This window comes from Triplophysa dalaica, chromosome 4, assembly GCF_015846415.1.
Source record: "Triplophysa dalaica isolate WHDGS20190420 chromosome 4, ASM1584641v1, whole genome shotgun sequence".
NCBI lineage: Eukaryota > Metazoa > Chordata > Actinopteri > Cypriniformes > Nemacheilidae > Triplophysa > Triplophysa dalaica.
Genome location: NC_079545.1, coordinates 15,953,859 through 15,968,972, shown reverse-complemented (window position 1 = coordinate 15,968,972; position 15,114 = coordinate 15,953,859).

Sequence of the window (15,114 nt, the reverse complement as noted above, 5' to 3'; positions counted from 1 at the left end):
TTCAGCCCAGCAATATCTGTCAGTTTTTGTATCCCGGCCTGACGGGAATAACCCAATTTGTCACGCTTGGTTTAAGGCAAACAAGCATGTCATTGACTTACCCACCATAATTTACAGACGGCCTCGATTTCCCTCCTTTAAACAAAGAGTGTACACATTCAACATGCGTTCAGCTGGAAATTACAGTACAAGACAGATGTCAATGTATTTCTGCCTCACAGAACACAGCAACAGGTCAAATACAGGCCGGATCTGAGAATGTCACATTCCTTATTTTGTCCTATACAGTGTTATGATTGTATATTCGTTTGTTGTATAGTCTTCAACTTATCCAATATTAGCAATCTAACACAATTTTTCATATAAAGGAGTAGTTAACATTGAAAGTGAAAATTTGTCATCATTCACTCACCCTCTTGTCATTTCAAACATGTATGATTTTCTTTCTTCTGCAGAAAACAAAAGAAGATCTTTTGAAGAATGTTGTTAAAAGCCCCCCATTCCTTTGCATTGGTTAGAATTGAACCGAATGGGGAGGCTGTGCTGTTCTGTTACCAACATTTTTGTAAATATCTTCTTTTGTATTCTGCAGGAGAAAGAAAGTGATACCGGTTTAAAACGAGGGTGTGTAAAATTTTCACTGTAAATTATGACAGAACTGCTTCTTTAAATTGAATAAAACACAATAGTTAATAAACATAGTTAAGTAATAGTTTTCTACTGTACTTGGGTTAAATCATTTGTCATTTTTGATGTGTCCTTGGCTCTGATTTACTTCTTAGATGAAAACAAACCTTTAATTTGTTTTTTGTTTTTTTATGGTTTTTAATGTCTTTGTCAATCCTGTTAGTATTTCAGGAAGTTCGAAAAGGTGACACTTTACTCAAAGCCATTATGTATAATGCATTATAAAGGTGTATTAGAGGGTATGATGCATAATCATTTTATTATTGGTTTTGTAATACATTACATTTTGTTGTAAATAATTATAACATAATTAAAAATGAAATTTGTAACAATGAGTTGATAAGTATTATAAAGTATTTACTGTTGTTGCACATTTTCATAAGACATTACGATGCATTATAAGGTGCATTACAAGTCACAATTAATACATTCAAACTACTGTATTATATATACATTGAGTAAATTGTTACGGAAAATATTATTGCTCAGAGGTTGCAATTAATAGGTTTTAAATGTAGATACACACGAAGAGTGTGATGAAAATAAATGTATATTGTAGAGGTCAAATAATCTGGATTTGGATAAATTTGATGAGAAATGTTTGAGTTCATATTGAGATCATCAATAATTTTTACTTTTGGTGGCAGACTTGACAGATCTGAGCTCAGTTTGAGACACTGATGACATCTTTTTTGACATTTGTGAGATTCTCAAGTGAAATATCTGAAACGCAGATGAGATTTAAGCAAACGTTTCCATCTGCTCTCCATTTAATCAAATTTATTGATGGGAAAAATAAGTGAGATATCAAAGTGATCTCATCTGTGATTTTTCTTTCTTATGGAAATCTGTAGTATTTTTTATACGATTTATCAGTCATTTTAAAACCAAAGACCTCCAGTTCTGCAGAATAGCTCAAGGTGACACATATATATTTATACCTATTCATCTTTATGAAGTGGTGAGGAAGTTTCGAAACTTATATTTTAACATTAAATATTTAACTTGTTTATATAAAAATATCAAAGCAAATGTGACATAATTTAACAATTTAAGACCGATTCCTCTACATTCAGCCAATCTCACCACTTACAGTTGTTGGTCTCTTTTCCACGTTAAAGCAATGTCGCTCATGTTCTGTGGGAGGTATTTGGTTCATAGAACACTGTAGAATTTATAACCTCTTATCACTGCGGTTATCTGACATCACAGGTGTGAAGACGCGCGGCCGTGCATCATGAAGCCGTTGCTGTGGCATGAAACCCCCAAGGGCAACTCTGCTGACATCACTCTGAAACGGCCAGCTATGACTGGCCAAGCCACGCCTGTAAATTTTAGAAAATGTCTTGAAACTCACCCAGCGAAGCCTCTCAGCTGTCTAGATGTCTTTCTCACTTCTGGAGGAATTACTGCCATACTTTTCCTCACCTCGAGCTTCATACCCTCCCGCTGAACTGTGGGAGATGTCTAGGCGAGAAAATAAATGACAGCTTAAGGACGGTTAGCACACAACACATTGAACTTTTTGACCTCTGAGCTTTGAAACTGATGCTTGCCGCCCCATTGCCTGGTCATGTGTAAATTTTTACTGCCCATTGTAAATAATATGAATACTTAATACTTGATTTATATTTATTTGTATTTATCATCATTATCAGTGTTATTATTATTATATTTTTGTATAATAGTTTATAAAGTATATTAATTAATATAAGTTAATACATAAATAAGTTAATATTATATCACAATTTGTTTCACAAGTGCAAATTTCCCATGGAATTCTTAGATATCAATTCCTATACTGGGTGCACACTTACAGAAGCCCTTATTGTGTTTGGCCCAGATATTCTTAAATTCTTAAATGATAGAACCTAACAGGCCATGGCACCCGTTCAGGCAGCCAGGTGGACTGCGTGGAACAACGATTATTGTAATCCTAATAAGTATAATAATCACTGGTATAATCCTAAATTAAGAAGTAAAATTAGAGAGAAATGAACAGCTTACAACAGACATGATTTTAAAGGATGATGGTAACTGCGATGCCAAAACAAATGTCTCTAATAGTACAAATGACTCTGAATATTCAAGAAGGAAAACCACACAACAATAAGCGAATGCAACTATCCTTTTATTAAAGATTTTGTTTTAACACCTTGTTCTTTAAAGGGACACAGGAGTGCTTGTAAAACCGTTGGTCTGAAAGTGGCCATTGTAAGAATCTGATTTCGTCCTGTCCTCCACAAATATTGCATCTATGTTTAATACAAAGTTCATATATCATATGTATTCATTCGTATTCAACATAGATGCAATATTTGTGGAGGACAGGACGAAATCAGATTCTTACAGTTTTCTACTGCACTGAAAAATCTATATTTTCTGTCAATGGGGAGAAAAATTGTACTGACACATTTTTGTCTGTAGCCTTCAATGGTTTTAATGGTTTTAAAGGAAAAGAATCAACCCACATGAATTGCATTTGAAATGATCTTCATTGAAAACTGATATCTTGAGATGTGGAATTGTTTTGTCCTCTTCAATCCTGTTCATCCGTCATAACCTCTGTGAGATTATGAGAAAAGCTTGGTGTCCTGTGGTTAGTAAACTGTAGTAGAAGAAGCATTGATATGCCTGAGGGCGAGTCACATGCTAATGAGGACATCTGAACCCCAGTGACCCTAAATACCCTTTCATCAGGGTAAACCCACGACACCCACAGCTTTAATCAAACACACTCAACAAAACACATCTCAGAGAGGACCCGTGTTGCACAAAGACAAACAGATTTTATTAGTGATTGTAAGGTTACCATGACATATCTAAATCTGTTTTTTTTTTATTTCACTTGCTCATGAGAGAAAATGAATATACTTCATTATATACTGTTATTCATCATGTGAATGCAAAAAGAACATCAACGTTTTTTCCATAGATGTGTCAATGAAATTGTTTGTTAATTACTTCCCATATAAAAGCAAAAATACAAAATAAGAAGTCTATTTTTGCTTAAAGTGCTAAATTACTGTTATTTTGAATATAAAAGTATGGTTGATTTTGCATGTAGAATTAAGTGCAGTAAATTTTGTATTTGCTCATGAAAGTAATAAAAAAATGCAAAGATTGGGAAAAACAGTGTTTATTTTAAAAACACTCAAAAGTAATCATTCATTTTCTTCTTAATCTATTTGGGAAGTTGACGAAATAAATCACACGTGTACTGTGGTGTGACATAGCAAAATTTAGACCACCAACTGTTAATATTACATTGTTTTATATTCTTAATATTTATTATATAAAATCATAAAATAGAGATATTTCTTTACTGTTTTTTCCCCAAGTTTTAGCTGTCACACCAAAGTATAAATTTGCATATAAGTCTGTCAACCCATTTATTACTTTAAATTTAGATTTTGGGGTGAAGTATGAGCTGTACATGGCGTGTACAAATTTTTTATAGATTCTGTGTGATTGACACATGCACCAAACTTTGTTTGCTATTATTTATTTTAATTATTAGTATTTATTTTATTTGGATATAACCATATTCATATATTTATTGTGGAATGTAATCTTAAGATGAATAATATTTTCACTCTATACAGTGTTTTCACCACTTTTCCTGATGAAATGGAGTTCACATATTAATTCAGTTCGGAATGAGAAAAATGACCAAAAGTGTGTAAAGTTAAACCTTCCAGTCTGAGAAACACTAACACAGAGACACGAGAGTTTTTGTATGAGGGGGATTATTGGTTATTAGGAGAGACAAGAGAGACCCTGCTTTCACACTGACTGCTGTATATTGTGAAGTACCATCCTACTTTGTTTTTGTCTGAGAACTAAAAGGGTTATTTTTAGTTCCTGACTGGACAATGCAGAAAAATGTGGCTTTTTCAGGCCCAGTTTTCTTTCTACATTTTTCAATTTTGTGTGAAACAGCGAAATGTAGAAGTCGATGTGTAAGCAGATCTCAAGATGTGCACGTTTTGTCATATTTTGAACCGTTTCTAACTAGCTGAAGCCGTCAAATGCCATTGAAGTGTGTTTTGATGTTCACTTTTTGCTTTGGTTACAGTTTACGGTACACGCCTTTGGAATGCAGAGAGGATTTAGTGCGTTTGAAGCCAGACTTGGATGTGGAGACCCGAGGCGCCTCACGCCTTGCCGGTGACCCCTGTGGGTTAACTCGGCCCTCCAGCAAGTCATGCCCTAGTGTCGCTCCTAGCGACAGCCACCTTTCCCATGGAGATGACCCAAGTAATGTCCAAACCTGCTAGGTTCTCTCTCTTTTTTTTATATATTTCTCTCTTATCCACAGCATTTGAATTATGATAATATGTTTATTTTTTAGCTTTAAGCAGATATTTTGCTCAAGGCTTACATTCACTTGACTGGTTTAAAAATGATGGTGTGTTGTTGTTCTGATTGTGACTCTGTTATTTATGAGTGCTTAACAGCCCTAAAGTAAATATCATTGTGTTGAGGCAGTTTGTCATTTGAAGAGTTTGGTGTATTTTATTACAAATTACCCGACCAAGTTCAATTTCACTCACTTTTGTACTTGTTTATGTTGTTTGTTTGACAAAGATAAATGCAACTTTTTCATTCTAATTTATTAAATCAAGAATCCAGATACTTTTGGCATAAATGTAGGTCTCTTTAGGATTATTCATTAAATCGGTGTGAAGTTTATACGTTTTCCAAAACCTTGTGAGTTGCAGAGCTGTCTGATCACTACATTCGCGGCTACTTTGTAGGCAGCATCCTAACTGTAATAAAACATTAAAAGTGACTCATTTAGTGCTCCCTACAGAGGTAGCAGCTCTGGGGAAGCTCTCAAGATTTTACTTTTAAAGAATCTTCATACAGCAAAATCGGCAGTGTTAAAAAATGTCATCCTTGATATATTTCGTACTGCAAATTTTCTTTAAGTGAAGTTAACATCTACTTATTTGTTTACTATATATATTTTTTCCACTTTAAGTGTACTTCTTTGTTCCTATTTGGGTATTAACTTGAAGTGTACCTTTGACTGTAACTTGTTTTATTTACTCTAAACTGTTCCACCCCAAAGATAAAGTATATTTATGAAAAGTGCATCAAAATTTATTTGCTTTCAGATTAAAAGAAGCATACTAATAGCACACTTGAACAAATGTCTTTTTTTAGTAAGGGTCCATTCATGTGTTCTCTATCAGTTTCATCCACGTGTGAAGTGATTGTGTTTCAGCTCAATATAACACTGATCCGAGTAAGCGTGCTCTAGTTTACATAGCTTCAGCGCAGATCTGTAAACTGTGCCGTGTGAGATCTATCCTTTTATTTGTTCTCTTGTTATGAAACTCCGGTTGGATGAGTTGACCCTGCGTCCATAAAACTATAATCACAGATTACACACCGAGCTGATTGTTGGCTTTTCCCTGCCAGATGTTTGCTTTAGCACAATATGGAGCTTTCATAACTTTAACAACCTGAGTTTTAATTTCACGTATCTCTCAGATCTACAGAACACACAAAGAACAAGAGCGTGATAGTTTACAGAGTATCCTTACCCTTAGTATAGCACACGGAGTGTTTTGCTACGTGGAGGTACGTGATTTTTTTACATTACAGATTTCATTAAAAGCATAGACAAAAATTATAATGTAGTCAGGTCGTTTTAATAACATTTTCACGTTTTAAACATTATCCTAACGTTAAAATAAAGCTAAATATACAAGACGCTGACCATCATTGACAATTGTTTAAAGATGCAGGGTATGTCAAACAAAAAGGTACTTAACCAAAATTTCTATAAAAAATCACTTTATTTTTGTTGTAATGTTACATATTATTTTTTATGTGAAATGCGCTGCTGTCATTAAGAAAAATCTGTCTTTTATTAAATTTAAATGTTTGGCTTGATAAGAAACATTGTCCTCATCCTTGTCAGATGTTGGGTGCACTTTTTCCTCTTGCACAGAGCAGACAGCCAATCACAGACTCCATCCATGTTGACATCATGAGGCACTTTAGGATGAAGGGCCGCCAGGAGTTCAAACAGAGCTTCTTTCACAGCTCTGAAGGTCATGCAACATTTTCTCTTGCCTTATAGCACTTTTTAGATTTCATGTGAAACTTGAAGGCTGATTTGCCTTTGAGGCTTTGAGAGTGAATGCATGGAGGTTATGGTCATGTCTTAGGTCACACATTTTATCAGTCTGACTAAAGAACTAGTTAGTGGTGTTTCTCTAACTATTGAAAAGCTTCACTTTAACCTTATAGAGCAAATGCACAAAGACTGTGTAGATTACAAACTGATTCAAACTCTCTCTATTACACGCAAGTCACCCATCTCAGTTTTTTTGTCAAATGTTATTGTTTTTGCTTTGTTTGAAGTTAAATGGGCAGTTATATATTATGTGTGAATGTATGTGTGTGAGTACAGAGAGGTTGTGCACAGAAAAAAGCATTGTACGGCATTGTAAATGATGTAAGGCATGTGAGTGCTAAAATTTCTTTGTCGCTTTTCATGTTTCGTGATTGCGTGTGAGGGCATTTCAACTGCAGTTATACAGATTTTGGAAATGTAGCGTATGATTTAGACGTAATGTTTGAGGTTACTTACTATATTATATTTGAGGTTGCTATATTTTTTCCAAGGCTTTCGTAAGACACATCTGGCACGGTGCGTCTTTTACCAAGCCAGAAGAAACAGTCAAACACAAGATCAAAAGCCTTTTCTTAAACTAATCAAACGCTGTCTGGAAATCTTGGACTTTTCTGTTGTATTCTCTCAGATTTAAAGATGGTTTGTTAACTCCAATTGTGAGCCCTCATAAATGGCATGGATCTACAGAATTTTTCACAAAAATCTCATTCAAACTTGTTTACTTTTGGATTGACAACGTAACAAATTATTTTTAAAATATTAACTATTAAAGATTCAAAGAGGTTCTATTATATGATAAAGGGATAATTCACCCAAAATTTACAAAAGAATTCACTCTCACATGATTCCAAACTGACTTTCTTTCTTCTGCAGAACACAAAATAAATAGATTTTGATATTTTAAATAATGTAAAACAACCAACACAGTACCCCATTGACTTCCATTAACTCTTAAAAATAAAGGCGCTTAAAAGGTTCTTCACAGTGATGCCATTGAAGAACCCTTTTTGGTTCCACAAAGAAACATTCATTGAAGGTTTTAAAGAACCATCTCTTTCTTACTTTTTTATAATCTAAAGAAACAGAAAGGCACTTCAGATGTTGAAGGTTCTCTGTGGAACTAAAAGCTTTTATGGCATCGAATAACCTTTTGAAGCACTTTATTATTAATAGTGTTGTATGAACACAAAACCACTGAGACATTTCTCAAAATATATTTATATATATAGAGTCATACACAGGTTTTTAACTAGGCGTGTATGAAAACATATCTTTAATCCCTATAATATTACAACATATGATATTGGTGATGTGGTACATTTTATGTGTCTTTTTAGACTTTGTGTCTCTTTTTTATGCTTTTATGCTTAGATCCGCATCTTTATTATCTTTTAAATGGTTTAATGTGTCCGCTGGCAGAGGTGTGACCGGTGTGCCGCCCGTCTGGATGTTCATTTACGATGTAGAATATTCTCACAGGAGCAGCACAACAGGGATGCTCTTTCCTCACAACATGATCATTTCCTCCAACATAAGAAAATCTCACAATAGACGTTGTATTGTGTCACAGTTGCAGTCTCTTTTAAATTCCCCTTAATATAGTAACAACAGGAGTTGTATGTGTTGTTCAGGTCTGATATCACAACTCACTGCATCTAATGTGTACGCGTTCGGCTCCAACAAAATGAATAAAGCTTTGACCTTGACTCTTCCTCTTCCATTCACTTTTACGGTACAAAAAATGACTATAGTGTCCTAATACAGCACACTCAAACCTCAGATCTTGTGTCTTTTTGAGTCTTGTGTTTAAAAAATGACATTTTTGTGACTAGAACGAAAATGTCTAAATTGCAGTAATGTTATGTTAGGTTTGCACAGAGTACACTCTATAGTTCTTTCAGCGCTTGACAATATAAAGGCAGTAGTTTGCCATTGTTAAAACCTCAGAAGACTATTGCATGACCCAGAAAATAGCACATGACTCATACGGACTACTTGTCATACCTTTCTGTTTCTGGTTTGGAATGATGTTACAGTCAGCAAGTGGTGCCTGAATTGTAATTCTTGGTTGGACTCTGAATTAAAAGCATCACAAGCTTCTTTAACTGGATTAGTTGGCAAACTTTAAGGTCAATGCATTCCTAACTTTTTTCCCATAGTTGTGCTGTTGACATTATATGACCGATTATATATATTTTTTTCTTGTTTTCTTATAAGTTGTATTTTTCAGTCTCAACTTCGGGTGCCAACACAGATCAATGACAAACATTCACATCCTCTCTCTGATGCTGTTGATTGTTCAGTGATGTGATGTGAACAGGTGTCAGACATGTTGAATATTTATAAAAAGCTGCTCTCAGTGCCTCTGCAGTCTGACAGATGATGTCATTCATGCTTTAATGCAATTAATGTGTAATGTCTGACACTCTGGGTTGGGTTTCTTGTCCACACTAAGCCTGTCTGAGTTTTGAAACAATAAACTGGTCAACATGTGGAACAAAAGACCAAGTGGCACTTCGTCACTGAGGGTAAAACAGAATATCATGGAAATCATTTTCATTCTTTCTTTCCTTTTTTATTTATTTATTTAAATTCCACCATGCTTAGGTGTGATGGGTGGTTGCTAGGTGATTGCTAGGGTGTCCTATTGATTCTACAGTTTTAAGAAAATGGTCAAAAATGTAACCAAGCTGTCGCTGAAGCGGTACCATTTAAAAAACCAGACCTTTTCACCTAAAGAGGGCATATAAATTACACAAATGAATATTGGTAACAAATGACAGCTTGGCTACATTGTTTGACCTATTTTCTGAGATTGTAATGCATGATTCTGCTCTTACTTTGTGTGTTTATCTCATGATAGAAACAATCTTTGTCTGTAAAATTAGCTTGGATCACTGTATCGTCTACATGTGTCAGTTGAGCTAACCAGTTTTACTCAGGAACGTCGAGGTCATGGAGAAAAGCATCTGTCCCTGGAAAACCACAGTGCATCAAATACAAACGCATGGTTCTGATTTCAGGCCGGGATTAAAACTGTCTGCCCAGATGAACCGCTCCTCACCCTCTCAGAACATTTAAACACTTTCACGGCTCTGCCCACAACATCCGACCAATCTGTTGTCTGTTTCTGCTGCGACGATTATATTTAGCATCATAACTGAAGAATTTGTGGGACAGACAGTTGATCTTGTTTGCAAGTATTCCCTGTAGGTTTTGCACATTTGTGTAAATCCAATTAAATGCAGCCGCGCAACTAAACGCCTGCAGTCTCCCACTTCACACACAGCTGCTTATTATTTGCTGTGGAAAAAAATGGAGTCTGAATTTAGCAGTCCGAACTTACCATTAAACACTCATAGGCCACATTAACTCTCTTATCCCAGTTATAATTATTATGAAAGACATATCTATATTTTATGTGTGCCAACAACAGAAAATTTGAGACTATGAGTGTGAGACGAATTTGCCTTTTAAATTTGGTTCTAAATATTATATAAATATATTAAAACCAGTTACAACTGAATAATGACCAACTCTTCTTCCGCCATCTTACTTACGCAGTAGTTGTCAGGTGTGAATATTTGTAACCTATTTGACTCAAGTTTTTGATTTAACACTCAAAATATGAAGTGTATGGTACAAAATGGACAAATTAAACTTGATTAAAGTATTTATTTAACAAAATATTTTACCTTAAATGAAAACTGTATCAGGGAATTGTATTACTATACAAAAAATTGCATAGAAAATAAAAGCTTGTTGTAAATAACAATTGTACAAGAATTGACTAAAATGTTACTAGTTTTTGGCCACAACTGTGCAGCCAATGATCAGATCTGCATTAGGCCCTGCCGTGAAGAGTCACAAACAGTTATGTTATGAGAGAGAGAGAGAGAGAGAGAGAGAAGAAGAGAGGGAGAGAGAGACAGAGAGAGAGAGAGAGAGAGAGAGAGAGAGAGAGAGATGGGCAAGCGAGCAGAGATTGATGAAAGCAGGAGGGTGGGGCCCATCAGAGGCACCGGCAGCTGTGGGCCGACCCCAGAGGGTCTTCATGTCCCACCCTCTCCAGAATGAAAAGAGAGGGGCTGGATGAATCTATTCACGGTTAATCAGAGAGACATTCAGTGAGTCTGCTAAATGACTAAATGTAAATGTGAGTAGATCAAGCAGACGCCTGGCAGAGTCGTATCCTGAATGACGGGTGGCAGTGGGGAACACAGATACATAAAGGCAATTCCAGAGGAAAACTATATATCTTATATTGTTCATGAGAAATGACAACATTTTTCATTTGTAGACATTAAGATCACACATTCCGTTTTGAAAGAATTTAATTAAAAATAACTTGGTGGAATCACGAAAATCTATATTTTAGCAAATCTGAGCACAGCATTCACAGAATCTACACTTTGTGATGTTCATAAAATGACATCTGGATGTTTATGGCCCAAACTGTGAAAACATAACTAGATGTGATGTGATGTTGCTGTTTATATTTTACATGCATAATTAAGTTATTCACTATTCAAATCATATTTTTGCAGTTTAAATATTGGCAAATATTGGCAAGTAGATGAATGTCAGATCATTTGCTATGTGTAACACGATATACAAAATATATAGAATAAGAAGTCTATTTCTTATGAGAAAAAGAGTCCGAAATCTCATGTCTCTGTCATTAGAGTATCAGAAGAGATGTCAACAATGTGTCAAACTGAGCTCAGATTTGTCAAGTTTGCAAACAAAATATTAAATGTCAATATTATTGAAGATCTCAATATGACCTCAAACATTTCTCATCAAATCTACTCAAATCCAGATTATTTGACCTCTGCAATCTACATTCATTCTATACCTCTATGCTTTTCATGCATTTTATGCGTTTCTGATTTTATTTCTTCTGAGCAATTTTAGATTAAGGCTGTAACTTCTGAGAGATAAAATGCTCCTCTATGCGAAACTATTGAAATATTAAGATCTTTGTTTTTGTCTGTCTTGTCCCATTTCTAATGTTAGCATCACAATTAAATCTATAACATTTTACACCCGTGTGCTTTAACCACACACACACACACACACACACACACACACACAAAGGTTAGGTAAACAGTGTAAACGCCGGCTGTATCTGTGTATTATGAGTTAAAGTAGGAGCTCAGAGATCCAGCCGCAGCTGCTGTGAGTCATTATACATCAGATGTTCCTCGACGGTTCAGATGTGATGACAGATTATTGTCCTATTCTTCTCATTTCTCGCCTGATTCACAATAACTGCGGAGCAGTGTGAAGTCACTGTGGCCCGAGGCACGACATTAGACCTCAATAACGCACCTGCCAACGATGACACACAATCAGTGTGCAAACACAAGAGGAAACATACAAGAAAACAATGCCCACACACACGCTTCCATCCACCCGCCTGACTATCTGTCTGTTTTATCTATCCATCCTCCAAACCCGCTCGTACTCTGCGGGGTAACCGGAGAGCTGTTGCCTATCCCAACATCACTCACAGGACACACACTTGGTGGCCAGTCAATTGTTATTGTTTTATTAGTGATATATTTTATTTATATAACATTTAACTTGTTAAATATGAAATGACATTTTAAGTCCAGGCATATTTGTGATGAATATGAATTTTAAAGGGATAGTTCACCCCCCAAAATTTGTCATCATTTACTCACCTATTTGTCATTCAAACCTTTGCTTTCTTTTTTCCCCATAACACTAAAGAAGATGTTTTGAAAAATGTTGTTGACTGCTTGATTTTCTGTCCAAACAATAGAAGTGATTGGAGTCAAACATACTTCAAAATATCTTCTTTTGTGTTCTGCAGAAATAAAAAAGTCATAAAGGTTTGAAATGACAAGAAGGTGAGTAAAAGATGACAGAATTTTCATTTTCGGGGCGAAAACTATCTCTTTAAAAATGCAATATTGCTTCAATGATTTTTGTTAAGAAATGTCCTGGTAAATTTTTCTTTTTTTAATAAATGTTTTTTAAAACTCTTCAGTCTAAATGGATGACAAAACCAATCTTAAGGGTTATTTTTTTCAAAATTGAGATTTTTACATCATCTGAAAGATGAAGAAATAAGCTTTCCATTGATATATGGTGTGTAAGGATAGGACATTTTCTGGCAGGAAACAAAAACAATTTACAAAGCTGGAATCTGAGGGTCCAAAAAAAATCGCCTTTGAAGTTGTTAATCTGAGGCACTGTAGCAGCCCATCCACTCACAAAAAGAATGTTTTTATACATGAACAGTAGGAAATTTACTAAATATCTTCATGGAAAATAATCTTTACTCAATATCCTAATGATTTTTTGGTAAAAAGAAAAATCTGTGATCTGTACCCCTGGCCATGGTTGCTAAATAAAACATTTTTGTCAATTTTCCAGTCCAAGGTCTTAAATCAAGATGGATTTACTTGAGGAGCTTTTACATGATTAACTTAATTTGAACCTTATTTGATTCAAGATTATTTTTCTTTCCCCATTTGCAGATATTTTTCTTGTTTTATGCATACAATTTAGGTTGTTTTTCAAAACAAGACTTAATATATTCATTTAACTTCTCAAATAATTATTCTTTTATTTAGACACCAGAATACATTCTTAGATATTTATACTGGGAAAACTAAACAAAAAATGCCAGGTAAGAAATGCAGTGTAGGATTGATATTATTGATGATAAAAGAAAAGATAATAGAAATGTAAGTGGGGAGCAACTCGGACTTTAGGATTCAGTTCAGTCACTTCTATAGCTGTTCAATAGCGCCCTCTACAAAACCATTTAACAAATTTAAGGTTTTAACTGGCTGATAGTTGTCTATCTTACCTGCTCTTGTTGACATATCATTTATCATCAGTTTTTATAGTTTCACTTTTCTGTAAAGAGTCATCCTGGAGGAAACTATCAATCTACAAACACTGACAGATATCAACAACACTTGCTTCTTATCATCACTGTCTACAGAAACTGATGAAACATTTTGTCATATTGACTTTGTGTGGTTGATGACAGAAAAGTGAGCTGCTTTTAAACACTGAGACAACATTAAGACAACATTTCCACTGAGCCTGAGGACTTAATGGTTTAATTTGGTTATTTTTATAAAAAGGCACAAAGACAAAATTCCCTGATAACAATTATTTATTTTAGATAAAATGTGAAAAAATAGAAAGGAATCTAACAAATGTCTCTTACAAAGACACAAACTGAGCTCAGATTTGTCAATTCTGCAATCAAAAGTCAAAATTATTGAAGATATCAATATGAACTCAAACTTTTCTCATCAAATTATTACAAATGCAGATTTTTCACATTTAATTTGTATGTTATTTATACTAAGAAATTTTAGATAAAATAGTTGATACTTGAATGAAACACATCTGATAACTCCATCAAATCTCCTGAGCTATAAAGAGAAACCGGTGGAATAACCTTTAAGAAGAAGATTGAAGCTTATATCTTTATTAAAGAATATATCTTATTATATTTACATTTCTTTTTGTGCTTCTTTTGCAGGACGTCTGATATAAACACCGCAGCACTTCAGGGTCAAAACCTTTATAAGAAGGACTTCCTTTCCAGCTGTGTGCTTGATCAGATTCCCATCAGAAATTCCAGACATTCTTTGGTAATGTTCCTTACGTTCTCCGGAGGAGAGGCATGTGGATCGTCTGCATGTTTGGAGCTCCGCAGCGCAGACCCCCTTCGGTTCTCAGGCCTGGCCGTCTCTCTTTCTCCTGTGCTCTCTTTCTCTCATGCACGCTCTAATCCACGGTTGCCAGGGCAGTGTCCAGAAATCCCTGGTCTCCTGTAATGAGTGTCTCTTAGATGGACTTCAGCGCCCGGATCAGTCTGAACTCTGACGGGGTCCCTGCTTACCGGTTCATTTAGGGGTCAAAGGTGAAGCGTAGAACTCAGTTTAAAGAGTATGAGCGTATTCAAAAGTTATATCATCTTGTGATTGATTTAGTGACAATGAAGAGACTGTGAGAGAGGTAAAACAAAACCTAAACATTTTTGTAAGAACTATTAAAAAGAATTTCGTTTTTTACCTAAATTTTATTGACGGCAATCCTAAGGAGTTGTGGGTGGTTGTCAGGGTGTTGCTATGGAGCTGTTGAAGTATTCTTAATGGTTTTAAAGTGCATTCCATGATAGTTGCAAATTGTTTTGAGTGTTTTTAACATGTTGCAATGAGGTTAAGGGGATGCACCAAAGAAACTTTTACATTAGGTTGACACCTATCAGACTA